The 16,565-nt window shown below is 40.8% G+C and overlaps 1 long non-coding RNA gene across 2 annotated transcripts; it reads left to right on the forward strand.

Moving 5' to 3' along the window:
• The first annotated feature begins 7,464 nt into the window (after positions 1-7,464).
• Positions 7,465-14,957, forward strand: LOC123428250. 2 transcript variants are annotated; one of them, XR_006622520.1, is made up of 3 exons: positions 7,465-7,661; positions 12,230-12,363; positions 12,999-14,957. It is a non-coding gene; the product is annotated as an uncharacterized LOC123428250 (long non-coding RNA). The 2 variants fall into 2 exon arrangements; XR_006622519.1 differs by having other exon boundaries at positions 13,005-14,957.
• Positions 14,958-16,565: the final 1,608 nt, after the last annotated feature.

Raw genomic sequence — 16,565 nt, forward strand, 5'->3', positions numbered from 1 at the left:
GTGGACCCCCGTTACCCTTTCGGTGGTCCTGGTACAATATCGATAAACCCCGAAACCTTTCTCGTGAGCGAAACTGGACTTCCCATATATAAATCTTCACCTACGGACTATTCTGAAACTCCCCTTGACGTCCAGGATCTCATCCGGGACTCCGAACAACCTTCGGTAACCACATATACAATTCCCATTATAACTCTGGTGTCACCGAACCTTAAGTGTGTAGACCCTACGAGTTCGGGAACCATGCAGACATGACCGAGACACCTCTCCGGCCAGTAACCAACAGCGGGACCTGGATACCCATGTTGGCTCCCACATGTTCCACGATGAACTCATCGGATGAACCACGATGTCAAGGATTCACTCAATCCCGTATGCAATTCCCTTTGTCTATCGGTATGATACTTGCCTGAGATTCGATCGTCGGTATCCCTATACCTTGTTCAATGTCGTTACCAGCAAGTCTCTTTACTTGTTCCATAACACATGATCCTGTGGCTAACTCCTTAGTCACATTGAGCTCATTATGATGATGTAGTACCGAATGGGCCCAGAGATACCTCTCCGTCACACGGAGTGACAAATCCGAGTCTCGATTCGTACTAACCCAACAGACACTTTCGGAGATACCTGTAGTGCACCTTTATAATCACCTAGTTACGTTGTTACATTTGATACACCCAAAGCATTCCTACGGTATCTCGGAGTTGCACAATATCATGGTCTAAGGAAATGATACTTGACATTATAAAAGCTCTAACAGACGAACTACACGATCTTGTGCTATGCTTAGGATTGGGTCTTGTCCATCACATCATTCTCTTAATGATGTGATCCCGTTATCAACGACATCCAATGTCCATGGCCAGTAAACCATGACCATCTATTGATCAACGAGCTAGCCAACTAGAGGCTCACTAGGAATATGTTGTGGTCTATCTATTCACACATGTATTACGGTTTTCGGTTAATACAATTATAGCATGAACAATAGATAATTGTCATGAACAAGGAAATATAATAATAACCATTTTATTATTGCCTCTAGAGCATATTTCCAACAATTGATTATTCCCTTTATATGCGACGAGTAGCCACACGGGACCTTAATAGTGAGCAGGCATTCAAAGAAAATTTCCTTCTCTTCTTTGGTAAGAGTGTAGCTGGCATGACCTTCATACTACTCTGGATGCATGTCGTCTTTTTCGTGCATACGTTGTTGGTCCTCCTGTGCCGCCGGTGCATATTTTGTCTTGCCATACATGCCCAAGAAGCCTAGCAGGTTCACACAAACATTCTTCGAGACACACATCACGTTTATTGCAGAGCGGACCTCTAGGACTTTCCAATAAGGTAGGTCCCTAAATATAGATTTGTTTTTCCATATGGGTGTGTGTCCGTGAGCGTGATTCGGAACAGATTGTCCGCCATGACCCTTTCCAAAAATTACTTTTAAATCCTTGACCATATGAAGTATATGATCACCAGTACGGTGGTCAGACTTCTTTCGGTGATCTGCCTCACCTTTGAAATTCTTGCCTTCTTTTCTTAAGAGATGCTTGATCGGAAGAAATGGACGATGTCCTAGGTACACATTCTTCTTACATTTATCCAAATATATAATTTCGGTGTCATTTAAACAATGCATGCATGCGTGGTATCCCTTCTTTGTGTGTCCTGAAAGGTTACTAAGAGCAGGTCGTTAATTGATGGTTACAAACAGCAACGCTCGTAGGTCAAATTCTTGCTATTTGTGCTCATCCCACACACGTACACCTTTTATATCCCACAGCTGTAAAAGTTCATCAACTAATGGCCCTAGGTACACATCAATGTCATTGCCGGGTTGCTTGGGGCCTTGGATGAGCACTCGCATCATAATGAACTTCCGCTTCATGCACAACCAAGGAGGAAAGTTATAGATACATAGAGTCACGGGCCAGGTGCTATGATTGCTACTCTGCTCCCCAAACAGATTAATGACATCTGCACTTAAACCAAACCAACAGTTCCTTGCGTTTGCAAAGTCTAGCCACTCTCTCGATTTTCCTCCACTCCGACCCATCAGCGGGTACTTTGAACTTCTCGTCTTTCTTACACTCGTCTTTGGGCCATCACATCAACTTGGCATGCTCTTTGTTTTGGAACAAACGTTTCAACCGTGGTATTATAGGAGCATACCACATCACCTTGGCAGGAACCCACTTCCTAGGCGGTGGCCCTCAACATCGTCATCAGGGTCATCACGACCGATCTTATAGCGCAACGCACCGCATACCGAGCATGCATTCAAATTCTCGTACTCCTCACCGCGATAGAGAATGTAGTCATTAGAGCATGCATGTATCTTCTGCACCTCTAATCCTAGAGGGCAGATAGCCTTCTTTGCTTTGTACGTACTCTCGGGCAATTCGTTGTCCTTTGGAAGCATCTTCTTTAACATTTTCAGCAACTTTTCAAAATCCTTGTCAGATACACCATTCTCTGTCGTCCATTGCAGCAATTCCAGTGTGGTACCCAGATTCTTCTTTTCATCTTAGCAATTTGGGTGCAACAATTTCTTGTGATCAAAGTTGTCAGAGTCGCGATTCTGAATCGGATCGGAGTTCCGTTGCTAGGATCGTGAATCGTAGAATCATAACTATCAAGATCGTAGAAACTTAGATTCTATGGGCAAAATCATAGAATCGGAGGGGTAGTTTGGATCATAAGATCGTAAGATTCTAAGACTTGAGTCATGATTCTAAGAACTTTGCTTGCGATCTAACATGCGCTACAACTTCAACTTGTCCTTTTCACTTGCGCAGTTTATTTTTGCATCAGCAATGGCCCGACCAACATCATCAGCGGGCTCATCTCATGCCTCTACTTCAGCTTCTTCCCACATTGTAGTACCATCGTATTCAGGAAACAAAGGATAGATGTCATCATCCTCTTCTTCTTCATTCTCTTCCATTAGAACCCCTCTTTCTTCGTGCTTCGTCCAACAGTTATAGTCGGACATGAATCCAGACGTAAACAGGTGGACGTGAATGACACTTGACTTACAGTAAGTGCTATCATTCTTACAGACAGCACACGTACAAGACATAAAACCATCCTGCTGGTTTGTCTTAGCCGCACGCAGAAAAATCTGCACGCCATCAATGAACTTGGCAGAGCGTCGGTCATCATACATCCATTGCTGGTAGATCTTCATTACACAAGATCGAAAAGACCAAATTAATACGAATTCATACATAAAGTTCATATTACACTTATTCCTCATAAAACAATATACGAGAGTATCTAGCTAAAGGCTTTAAATGCAACAACAAATGCGATCAAGATCGCAACTAAGGTAACAATTAATCCAATAACATAGTGATACCAAGCCTGTTTATTAACGACATATTTTCTAATCTTTCAAATCTTCAAGCGTATTGCATCCATGTTGATCTTGTGATCATCGACAACATCGGCAACATACAACTCCAATTTCATCTCCTCTTCATCATTTCTTTTCAATTTTTCTTTCAAATACTCGTTTTCTTTTTCAACTAAATTTAACTTCTCGACAAGAGGGTCGGTTGCAATTTCCGGTTCACATACGAGCTCCTAGATAAAAATATCTATGTCAACTTGATGGGCATAATTGCCATAAACAAGAAATGCAACAAATACCTATAGAAGAGAATATACCACATCCGAATAATACATGGGACGAGGACCGACGGGGACGGATATGAAGACCATGGCACTATGTATAACAAACAATCATACAGGTAAGAAAACTATCTAAATCATACAAATTAATAAAAAAAATTGTATAAAAAGGATAAGAACAAGAGGATCGCCAAGTTGGTGCTGGCGACGAGACGGTGCGGGCTATCGACAGTGCTTAGGACGGAGACGGGAAGGCACTAAGTAAACCACACATACAGAGATGCAAACTAAGAAGTTTATTTGAGCTCAGATTACATATCACTAGTAGAAAAAGGGGCTATAGCACCGGTTCGGTTGGGCCATTAGCCCCGGTTCACGAACCGGGGCTAACAAAGCGGGACTAATGCTAGTCCGAGTTACGTGGCGGGGCTGGGGGCGAGTGTGGAGGGAGGACCTTTAGTCCGGTTCGTGTTACCAACCGGGACTAAAGGCTCCACTTGTTTATTTTGTTTAACCCGAAAAGGTAGTTTTTTCTGATTTTTAACAAATTTTATTTTTGAATATTTTTTTATATTTTATTCCAATTTTCAAATCTTTGAATTATTTGACAATTTAATCTCTACTTATTCTAAATCGTCTAACTTCCCGACCGGTCACCCATTCTCTCACTGCTTCAGCCCGTGCACGCTTAACTTTCTCGTTCTATCGTCCCTAGTTGCCAAGTCTGCACTTGTTGTTTTCGTGACAATACTAAGCTATCAATCCTAAACAACCTAGGGTCTTGATGTCATGTCACATGATTTAATTTATTGAATTCTAAACAATTATTAAAGTAAACAAAAAAAGTAATCATAATAGTGAATTTCAATGAAAACAACCTAATATTTTATTCTTTTTTGCCATTTATTCATTTAATATGGCATAATTAATATCTTTAAATATGTAAATCGAAATTCGACAAATAATATATCCATTATTATCATAAAAATGTGAGGAATCTAAATATGACACCATTTATTTATGTTTAAATAAAATTATTTTTTCTTATTTTTTTGGAAAAAAACTTCTTTTTGAAATAACTTTTTTTACATTTGGAATTTTGAGCATCTCAGAAAACTTCACCCAAGCCCGGGTGAAATTGAGTCCCAATTTTTCTCTAGTTTTTTTTGATATATTAAATTTGTTTTACGTCGTATGCAAAAGTTATGGACGTTTTACATTTTTATTTCTTTTTTTGCAAAAAAGGTCAAAATTCATATCTCAAAATTTCTATACCAACTAGACACTAAAACCTAACTACATCTCAAAGGATTTTATTTTTTGAAGATTTTATCTTTTTTGTGTATTTTCTAAAAAACTAAAAAAAGGTCGGGGAGGGGGGGGGGGGGGCGTAGAGTTTGAAAATTTCAAAATCCCCATTTAGCCAAGAGTCCAATCATACCCGTCAAATACATCTGCTAGCACCCCGCCAGAGTCACAACTAAGGTTAACCAAGCCAGAGTTAACCCTTTCTAACTTCATTTGCTAATTTTTCATGCATTTAATGATTTTTTACATCTAAATGACTCAGAAATTAAAAAGCACTGTAATGAACTCTGAAAATGTTGAAACTTGACATGGTATCATCATTTCACCCACATAGCTTGTGCTAAAAAATTGAGAGGGTTACGACAAAAACTGGATGCACTTCGTGTACAAAATGAAAAATCTCTTTCCAAGTATCAGGGTTTCGAAGGAGAACTCATCTCTTACAAAGGGATTTCATTTTTTTGAACTTATTTCAACTCCATACTTTTTGTATGTTTAATATGCATCATTCAAAGCCACCTCATAAATTTTCAACCCTTTCTCGCCTCATTTTCTATTTTCCATGCATTTAATGATTTTTTGAGCAAAATGACCCTGAAATTGAAAAGCGCTACAAATGAACTCTAAAAAGGCTGAAACTTGTCATGGTATCATCATTTCACCCACATGGCATGTGCTACGAAGTTGAGAGGGTTACGACAAAAACTGGATGCACTTCGTGTACAAACTGGATCATCTCCTTTGAAGTATCAAGGTTTCTGATGAAGACCCATCTGCTACAAAGGCATTTTTTAAAAATTATTTCAACTCCAGACTTTTTGTGCATTCAGTATACACCATACTACAACATGTTAAAATCTACAGAAAGAACTAACTAAAAAAAATAATTAAATGACTAAAACAACTATATAAGCAAAACAATATTGTTTTAATTAAAATAATCATTTAGATTATTCTAAAAATAACCAAATAAATCTTACTGTGACAACAATCTAACACATGACTAGGAGCAAAAACAATTAAATTAAAAACTATTTGTAAATTCAAGTTATTCACAATCTGGGTAAAAAGGAAATTTGAACAAATTCAAATTTAAACCATTGAAATTTGAAAACTAATGGCACAAACAGAAAGTAGATAAAATTTTGAATCTAGTACAAAAAGGATCACTCAAAAACATCAAATATCCTAAAAGATATAAGCAATTTAAAACAGAAACTACAAATAGAAAACAATTTTAAAAACAAAAACGAAAAGAAAAATTCAGAACCCCTTTAGTCCCGGTTCGTGTCTCGAGACTAAAGCCTCCAAACCCTTTAGTCCCGGTTCGAGACACGAACCGGGACTAAAGGTCCCATTTGAACCGGGACTGATGCCCGACCGACGCCCTTGCCGCTCGAACCGGGACTAATGCTAGTCCCGGTTCGTAATGAAACCGAGACTAATGTGTAAATCGAGCTGGGACGAAAGCCCTGTTTTTTACTAGTGTATAAATCAAATAGACTCCCACATAATTACTCCCAAACTAGAATCCATAAATCACTATACTTATAGAGCATTGAACGAGCTAATCTAGCAATGAGAGATGAAAGGACAAAGTTGCTAACCTTTCTGAACACTTGAATAAATGGGGTGCCTCAAATCTTGACAAATTTTAGCAAAAATGGAGGGATGAGCTCGAGAAGGGGAAGAGAAAACAGAGAATGAAGAGGATGAGCTCGGGCCGGGAGAAGCATCTATATATAGGGATATATTTAGTCCTAGTTGATACTACAAACTGGGACTATAGATCCATCTCTAGTCCAGGTTGGAGTTAGAAACCGGGACTAAAGGAGCTCGCAGGGCCCCAGTCCGACACCAGCCTGCCACCACCCCTTTAGTCCCTGTTGATAACACGAACCGGGATTAAATCCTAGCCTCATGAACCGGGACTAGTGACAGCATTAGTCCCTGTCCAAAAGCCAACCGGGAGTGATGCTTCGGTCGAAAGGTCTGTTTTCTATTAGTGATAAATGTAAGTGTATGCGCGTATATACGAGCGTTTGCAACTGTTGTGTTAGAAAATGTCGGTTACAGCAAAAGTAAAAAATGTGTTGTGTTTCACAGTGAGGCGCACAAGATAAGAAAAACATTCACGACAAGCCCACAAATTACAAGTGCGTGACAAAAAGACATACCCCTCTATCTCAAAATAAGTGTCTGAATTCTAATACAATTTTATTTTTAAATTAATATAAAACAAAACATTTATTTTGGGAGAGAGGGAGTACTTGTGGAACATCTCTCGCTTCAGGACACGGATGGCATCGTCTTCGATCATCAGGGTGAGCGAGAAGGGCATATTGTGCTCCTGCGATTACGAAACATTCAATCATACGATACAGGATACACCCATCAGACATGGCTATAATTTAATATATTATTTGTCAATGTGGAACATCGATCAGCGGCGCACTTAGCCAAAGCCTGTAACATATAATAATAAGCATTGTGACCGTCGGCAAGCACCAACCGGCGACGGAGAAAGAGAGATAGAGAGGACTTCAGCTCAGGTGATATAGTCAGTTCCAGCTCCGGCATTCGCTTCTCTCGCAATAAGCATCTTCCGCATATGGAAGTCGGAGTTGTACCCCTGATCAGGCGGGCCTGACCTTCCTCCTGTGTCATGGTCTCACGGACCATGCAGCTTTGGCGCCAAAACCAACAGGGTATGCATGTCTCCTTCTCCATGCTATGTAATTCAGGTCCTTACTTTTGCTGTGCCGTCAAATTTCTAGTACTATAGACGATCTGCATGTCCGATCCTTGGTATTTGTTGTTGCATGAAGTCCGTCGGCTTGCCGATCAATATCCCAGATGGTCGTTAGCCAAAGGCTGGCTGGCTCAAGTAGGCAATTCGACGCATGTACGCTGGCACGCTGCCAACTATGGTTATACGCAACGTGATGGTCACAATAAAAAGAAGTACCAACGATCGATCCTGCCATGCATTCATCTTATTTCACCCAGCTAGATTCCTTTCATTTGTTGTCATAGTAACCTGCGGAAATCCAGAGGTCTAGGTTTCAATTTGGTTCTTTCATTTTTAGCAGTATGAAACTTCTAGCATCAGGGTTCGGAATTGACAATATGAGAATGCTAAAAGAAGCTAACTATATGAGCATGCTAATAGACCCAAGACCAGGACATGGACTCGGAGGAGGGTCGAGTAGACGGCGGTTCCTTGTGAAGAAGAGAACGCACGGGGTAGACACCGGATCCTCTGTTTTTCTAAAAGCAAATCGGATCCTCCGTTCACATGGAGAGGAGCACAATCCTGTTGGTTGATCATGCACAGAGCCATCAAAATGACGCTACGTCCATCTGGGCTGGCCGACGTGCGTTTGGAAATGAAACAATATGAGATAATGAACAGAGAGATCAGCGAGCAAACTGTATCAAGTCGGTCTAAATTGTTCATGCAAGGATGTGTATGCTTCTGAAGTACTCCCTACGTGATCTAGAAGTTCTTATAAAAGTTTACAGAGGAAGTATCTCGCAAGGTTGGTCCGTGAGAAGGGCTATAGCATGTAAATGGCAGAAGGAAGCATTTAGGTCATGCATGGGCCACCGCCAACCAGCACCAGCGGCCAGCCCAAGATACTCGTCGACCTGTGGTTGGGTAGCCTAGCTACGTCCATGAATGGCAGGGCGTCGTGCGTCGTCCCCGAGGATACGACCCTGGTGTTGCGACCAACAGATCATGCGTGTGCGGCTGATCATGGTGATGAAAAGTTAAGCACGCCGACTGCGGCCGGTCATCTGCGAAAGGCCTTGGAGAAGAAGGTGGGATAGATGAATCTGATAGTGATGTTTATAATTGTTTTTTCGTGGGATTTCTTAAAATTTGTTTCGGGTCAAATGCTAAAATCCAAAGGTGGGCCTCCTACTGGGCCTTCAATAGTTAATGCGCAACGTGCCTTAGAAGTGGCCTGCAAGATAGAATAAAATTAAGCTTTTCTTGACTAATTCCGAGTCCTTGTTTCTCAAGTTTCCAATGGTGAACAACCACTCAACAACTGACAACCTTATAAAAACCAATACGCCAGCAGATTGCATATTTTTTCAAACAAGGCTCACAGAATCGACCTTGATGTAAATTACTGTGCAAATAGTTTTATTTCAGATTTTAAAAACTAGGGTGTATTGCTTTCCTTTAAGCTGCACTATGTCGAAATCAAATTTGGAAGTTCAGGAATCCATTTCAACACCCATCTTGCTTCTACCTCAATACAGCTGCAAACATACTACTGTTTGACCATTTATCTTGCTAATCATCCAATCCTCATACCTTACATAAAATGGTGCTCTGTTACCTAACAATTAGCCATTTTAATTATCAGGAGTACATATTCTACTTAACGAGAATTTTGGAAAAGAAACAAGTACTGATTTGTAAGAAGATATCTAAATCATTTAGCATAAGAGGGCACTCAAAGAGGACGAAAAAAACTGTCAAATAACACTATCTAAACTTTATTTGTTTATTACCAAATACAGTTTAACTCAATCGAAACCCAGCAACCACTGGTCAATCACAAGAATATCATGTGCTTCTATTGCATACAACACTCACTTGCTAGCGCCCGAAAGCCTTTTTCGGTATTTGGCCTTACCAGTAGCTTGATCAACTACCAACTCGAGATGCTCTTCTTCAGCATCCTTTTCTTTAGCAACCTTTTCTTTAGCAACCTTTTCTTCATCATTATCTGACGTGTAATCTTTTATCTCCACAACATTGATCTCTTCTCGGTCCGAATCCATGCTAACAAGAATTAAAAAACACAGTTTTATCGGCCGGGGATGCATATACAAATATACTTTATGGTCCATGATGCAGGTCCAATGGAAGCACATAAAACTGTATTTAATTTGCAGGGATATGTTGTCTTATCAACCGCAGGATATCCATTATTTACTTTTTTACAAAACTAAAAGATAAAGTACCACACACTGCATTACTAAAAATGCATAACGCCAAGTATAAGTCACTTGCAAAAGCGCACAATCGTCAGTCTACAACTACATAAATGACATCAATAAACCCACTTCTTTCTGCCTTTTTCTATGATATTTATGACTATTAATTTCAACAAAATAAGAAAATAAGAAGAGAATAGGTGTAGAATTATAGCACGCGGTCGTGTAAAATCTTGGAACCTAACAGTAAATCCTGATCAGGAAATGGTGAGCAGAAAGATGAGAAAAGGGAAGACAGTGATTCGTTTGTGGGTTGGACTAGCAAGTAATTCATAGCATTTGGCAGTAAATGCCGAGTTACATGAGCCCATTAACCTTGCGGCCATGACCCCCCCCCCCTCCCCGCAAGCGCGCGCGCACACACACACGTGGGTTTCCAGATGATGATCGACCAGAGAACCGATCAGGCAGTAACGGCCACCACGCACCCCAGCTCGTCGCCTTACCGCAACGTTGCCCAAGTCGAGCTAACGACACTGGATGGATGGAACTCCACCTGTTCCTGCTCAGGCCGTTGTCTGCACTGGAGGCAGCATCGCCACAGCCATGCGACCCACTAAAAATTGCAAGCAACCAACGAACAAAGGCAGCATGCAACAGGTTGTTCCACACTCCCTGAATCCTCTTCTTCCATTCACCATTCGTTAAATTTCTTGTCACATTTGCCTAATTATTGAAAGTTGGATGCTGACAAGCAATTACCAAATTTGATGTTATAGGGACCTAAGAAGATGAATCACATTCCTTCTTTTTCTCAGAGTTCGCCTGGTAAATCAGTCCGGACCCCCAATTCAAGAATCTCTCTCAAGTAAAGGCAACCATTCCAGACGCTAATACAAACAATTTGCAAGCTAATGTAATCAAGAGACTGATACAAACAATTTGCAAGCTAATGTTCTTCAGAGATTTAATCAAGTTGACATTGAAGTTGTTCTGGGCCTTAGGAAACAAATTAAAGAGTATGCTACTTAGAAATCAAAGACGATGTCAGGAGGGTATGTCTGCAAGAAAGGTCCATGTCAGCCTAAAGATCATTATTTTAAACACAATGAAGATGACAGGGCATTTAGAGCTATATGGTATAAGAAGTTTGGTTGGCTAGAGATCAGTGTAGCCAAAAGTATTGCTTATTGTTTTTTTTATCATTTTCATTTCAAGAAACCAACAATCTGTTGAATGTTTGAGGGTGAATATTCACAAACTGCAGATTCCATGGAGGATCAACAAAGAGTGATTACAACAATTCAGATAATACATTGTGGAGATTTAAACAATCAAAGACAAAGTGTGGCATATGAATCACTACTTAAACTGGGAATAAGATACCAGGATCGTTTGATGGCTGTTGTAGGACTGAAGGTTTCTTCTTAGGCACAGTCCTGCTTTATGTGGTCATGATGGGTCTAAGAATATAAGATATAAGGTTAATTTATGACATGTAAACTGGTGTGCTGAAGATGTAAAGAAGCAGCTGGTGTTATCCATGAGAATGCTCCTACAAGTCATCAAATGGCTTGTAATGATACACAAAAGCAATTGGTGCAAGCTTGTGCTGAAGAAACTATTGAATTCATGATGAATGAGCTGGGAATTCTCAATTATCGCTTGTTGATGAGTCCTGTGATGAATCGATCAAGGAGGAAGAGGATGTGATTGTGAGGTTTACGAATAACCATTAATCAATGGCAGACCTTAGAAAGACTGATATATATGTGTTAGAGCATGTTCTTGGCACTAGATCTGCTGCTCTCAAACGATATGTGGATAAAGTGGTTTCTACCCATAATTTGACCATTTCTAGACTAAGAGGTCCAGGATATGATAGAACCTCAAATATATGTGGGCGGCCGAATGGTTTAACAGAACTAGTGCTAGATGACAATATCATGCATTTTATGTGCATTCTTTTGACCAGTAGGTTCCACTAGTTGTTGCGAAAGTAGTCCTACAGAAACATCATGACAAGATTATGAAAATATTGGAAAATAGGGATCTTATGAAAGGCAGGGGAAAACCACAAGAGACAACTGTAGGAATACCTGCTGATACACGTTGGGGATCGTACCAAAGAACTCTAAACCCAATCACCAGGTTTGACCAAATAAATGTTAGTCTTTGAAATTGTGCTTATCTTGCACGTGATGATTATCCTTAGTTTGGCTAATTATTTGTCAAAACCATTGCAACAAAAGGACCAGCACATAGCTAGTGCAATGAACATGATTTTGTGTGTGAAAAGGTTATTGCGAAATTTCAGGGATGAAGAGTGTGAGCCAATTATGGACTTTATAATTGTATATTGCATTCAAAGAGATTTTTGAGCAAGGGGTTATCCAATGAGTTCACGCAAGTCTATTACTTGCTTCCATCACTACCTTCCGTCAGTACAAGGTAAAAATATTCAGTAGCTTTGCAATGATTCATTGAAATAACAACCTGGTTATTGATTTGCATTTCGTCTCTAGATGCTAGAGACTCGTTAAGTAGCTTTAATCATGAGAAGGCAATTGAGATTGCAAGTATTTACTACGCTGAATTTTATGTGGAAGAATGTGAAATTTTGAGTGGTCAGCTTGGCATATGCATTGATATGATGAAAGCATCTCCTATTTTTTTGTGCTTGTGATAGTCTATCAAGTATGTGTATCAAGTCAGTTCAAACTAAGGAGTGTCTGTGTTTTCCACTGGTTTATACACTCATCAAGCTTGCAATGATATTGTTGGTACTAGCGAGACCATCAATTAGAAGCGCTCTCTCAGCCATGGTAGCAAAGACATATTTGAGTAACAACGTAGGTAGAGAATGATTGAATGATATGACCGTATGCTATATTGAACGAGATATATTTACTAGAATTGTAGACCAGAACATTATAGAATAATTTCATTGCCTAAGAAATCATAGAAGCCGTCTACACAATCACCCTCCTATAACTACAACGTAGTGGTAAATAATTGTCTTACTTTTTGTTTGAAAAATTGTCATATTATGCTAAGATTTGTATTAATGTGATAGTTATTTCAAGTTATAGGCTCCTAATGGAATTGAAGATATTTGACATTTTGGGATAAAGAAATCAGCGGGAGCCCAATTTAAGATTTTATATGAATTTTCGGTTGTGTATTATGCTTTTTCACCAAGTTCTTGAGAACAATGAAACTACTGAATTGTGTTGATTGTATTATCTGAAAGCATACTACTTAGCCAATTAATTGTGTTGATTGTCTTTTCTATTGCATTGTGGCTTTAATTTCTTGTTTCCTTTATGAAATAGAAAGGTGTGTGTGGAAGTTAGCTGTCCACATGTGAGAACCATGAATTGGTTTCAAGATCTTATGGTTTTCATATCTGACCTATCCCAAATGGTTTGGGATTGAAAAGCTTTGGTGTTGTGTGTTGTTGTTTCCTTTTCCATGTACTATGGACATTCTACAATTTCCCCCTAATAGTCTCATATACTACATGCTATTCAATATATATTACTGTTCCACACATTTTTATGTATATTAATAATATGTTTCTCATCTTCGAATCTTTTTCGTAGTTAGGTGCATTTGAAGCAACAACAACCACAACGAAAAGGCACTATAACTTGATTGTATTGTACCATACTCTTATTGCAGATAAAAATAAATTAGGGATGACAATGGTAGGGTATGGGTGGTTATGACCCTCTTCTTTCCAAACTCATACCCACAAAAACTTTCTATACCCACTCATTTCATTACCCATGGGCACAGATTGACACCCATGCCCATACCCATACCCATCGCGTATCCTGTACCCATTGGATATCTAATGGATACACTATATGCCATTTATATTTTGAAAAAGTAGAGAAATGAGTCTAAAATGCAAGTGATGATGGGTGATCAGTATAGCATCGACACAACCTCCTCCGATGGGTGGAATATTGGAGGTGACAAGGTAGTACAATAAGTAGTTGGTGGAAGCCCGACACAGAGGGAGGCGGCTGTGGGAACTGGGGATTGTTGGTATGAGAGTTGGATAAGAGTCTAAATAGTCAAGATTTCATTATTTCTAGGAGTCACATAGGATGTACGAGGAGTGGTGATTTGTAGCCAAAAGGAGCTGATTGTTGTAATAGTAATAAGTAATAACTAATGTTTTGGCAAGAATTCTCGACAAAACCTCTCTAGCATGGTCGATACATCAATCTGGTTCCCCATATTTGTTGTATCAGCCTCCAAAACTGTGGTCATAGCTCCATATTTTGTGCTTGGGCCATTGTTTTGGAGCACACTCCAAACCCAACCGCCAATGCAGGAGGGAAGTCTCTCTGTTTCTCCACCCCCTCCCTTCCTCTCCAACCACATGGCCACTTCCCAACTACCCATGATCGTTCCTGCCACATTTTTTCCGCCCCTTTCAATGATGCATGACATTTCACGCCACCAATGGATATAAAGAGGTCGGCACCTTCCGTCTCTATCTACAACTTCACTTTATATCCTGGCCTTCTCCCTTTCCTTATCTGAATACTACTATTGTTGTTCTCACCATGCCAATGTGGCAAAGGACAGAGTGGGTGCTATGGCCACCCATAGAGGAGGAGGCACAATAATTGGACAAGGAGGCTGTGCAGGAGGAGATCGATCTCGCCAAGGAGGATGAGTAGGATTGCCAGGACATGCTAGATACGCTGACTCCGAGGATGACGCTGAGGTCGATGATCCCCTTCTCAAGTACGTACCAACGACTCCAACGATATTGGTCACTCAATGTCATATGTATGCCCAACAACGTCTTGTTTCCCGCCGGTTCCACACTGCTAGGGAGGATTGACATGCCTTTCACGACGGCTTCGTCGACCGTCAAACCTGATAGGATGATCGTTAGCGGCGAAGAGGGAGCACGGTATCTAGGCAGACCATGAGGTGGCTATATCGGCAAAGGAGTGTCGTTTGGTTAGACTACAAGGTGACGGTGTGTTGGTGGTACAGAGTGGAGAGGCAGTGAGCCATCTAGGGTCACACCCCCCCCCCCCCCCCCCGCACGCGCTGTGGGCAAGCCACCCACAACATCGACAACGGCACATGGTCGGCCTGGGAAAGGTGCTATTTCGCAATTTCGCGTTGCAAGGGAATATGACCACATCTATTAGGTCGCTCAAGAAGTGCTCCTAGTCCTCACTACCCCTACTAATCATCTCATAACTATCTACTACTAAAATTATCCTCATCCCCTACATATATGTAAAAGTGAAAACGGTTGGTCCCCTCTCCCCGTTCCACTTGTGTATGAAAATGTCGCTTACAGACACTCCCGCCCCTTATATAAGAACTTTGTATTTAAATGTTGGTAGAACTTCATCTCTCCAATTGGAAGTATGAATATTTTGTGAATGCACATGAACAAAAATGAAATGAAGAGGGAAAATATTATGAAGGCTGCATATGATAATTATGCGTTTCCATGTAACTTCCACAATCTCTCAAAAATTATGGAGCTCCCGCCAAAACGGTCTCCGAGGCCACAAATAAGGCACATCTGTTAGAGTTGCTCATAGGGGCTGGCAGTAGTATTCAGACATGAATCATGTATGCGAGAAGACTCTGGAGCAATGGATTTTTCGGTGAGCCATTGTTCATTAGCCTCTACGAATTGACTTGTAATAGTTGCGTAGCAGTGCTTGGCAGAAATTACAAGGCGTACGGGTTACAGTAATAAGTTACTATTCACTTGAGGGGAGTATTTTATAAGCACAGCGTTTTTTTTAGATGATGAATAGGCAGGCGAAGCCTTCCCGGTCCATTCATCGAAACCAGGAGTAACAGAGACTTATACAGCAACATAGATCGATTGGTAAGCCCTCATATAAGAAGATTTCACCGGGACAAGAGCAAACAGAAAGTACAAACTCGATCGAAACATAGACCATTTTAAGCACAGCCTATTCCTCATAGGTAAGCCGTAAGTTAGCCAAAATCTCACCTCAATTCAAGGAAGGAGTGGACCTCAGTTGCAGGGGAAGTGGTGGCGCGGGCGCGGAAGCAGCAGAAGGGTCTAGGGAGCGTGGAGAGCGGTCGGCGATAGCTGGGAAATCGAGCACAGCAATGGCGGCGGCTGTGTAGGTCGTCGGCTCGTCGCCCACCTGTAGAGACAGACTAGGGTTTCTGGGGGATCGTCAGCGAAGGACAGCCGACCATCTTTTGAACGGTCAAGATCATATGTTTAATCGGTGACTGTTTCAAACGTTCGCGAACCTCGGAAGTTGGGACTCAGTCGCCGCCCGCCGGGGTCGCCTCCGGCCACAGATGGGCGTAACGTACGTGGGTGGAACCACAAGCGGCGCCATGCTGCTCGCGCGGTTGTGCATTCCCGCGAAATCTCAGCATCCGTTCAAGTGCATCAACCATGTTTATGAAGGCTGAGTATATTTAGTTGATGCACATGAACAAAAATGAAATGAAGAGGGAAAATATTATGAAGGCTGCATATGACAATTATGTTTTTTCTCCATAGCGATCACACGGGATGATAAATCTATCGCAAACGATATACTCCTTCATACTTTTATGTAAGGTATATGATTTTTGGTAAGGTGATCAAGGCACATAATTATAAAGGT

Source organism: Hordeum vulgare, chromosome 2H (genome assembly GCF_904849725.1).
Source record: "Hordeum vulgare subsp. vulgare chromosome 2H, MorexV3_pseudomolecules_assembly, whole genome shotgun sequence".
NCBI lineage: Eukaryota > Viridiplantae > Streptophyta > Magnoliopsida > Poales > Poaceae > Hordeum > Hordeum vulgare.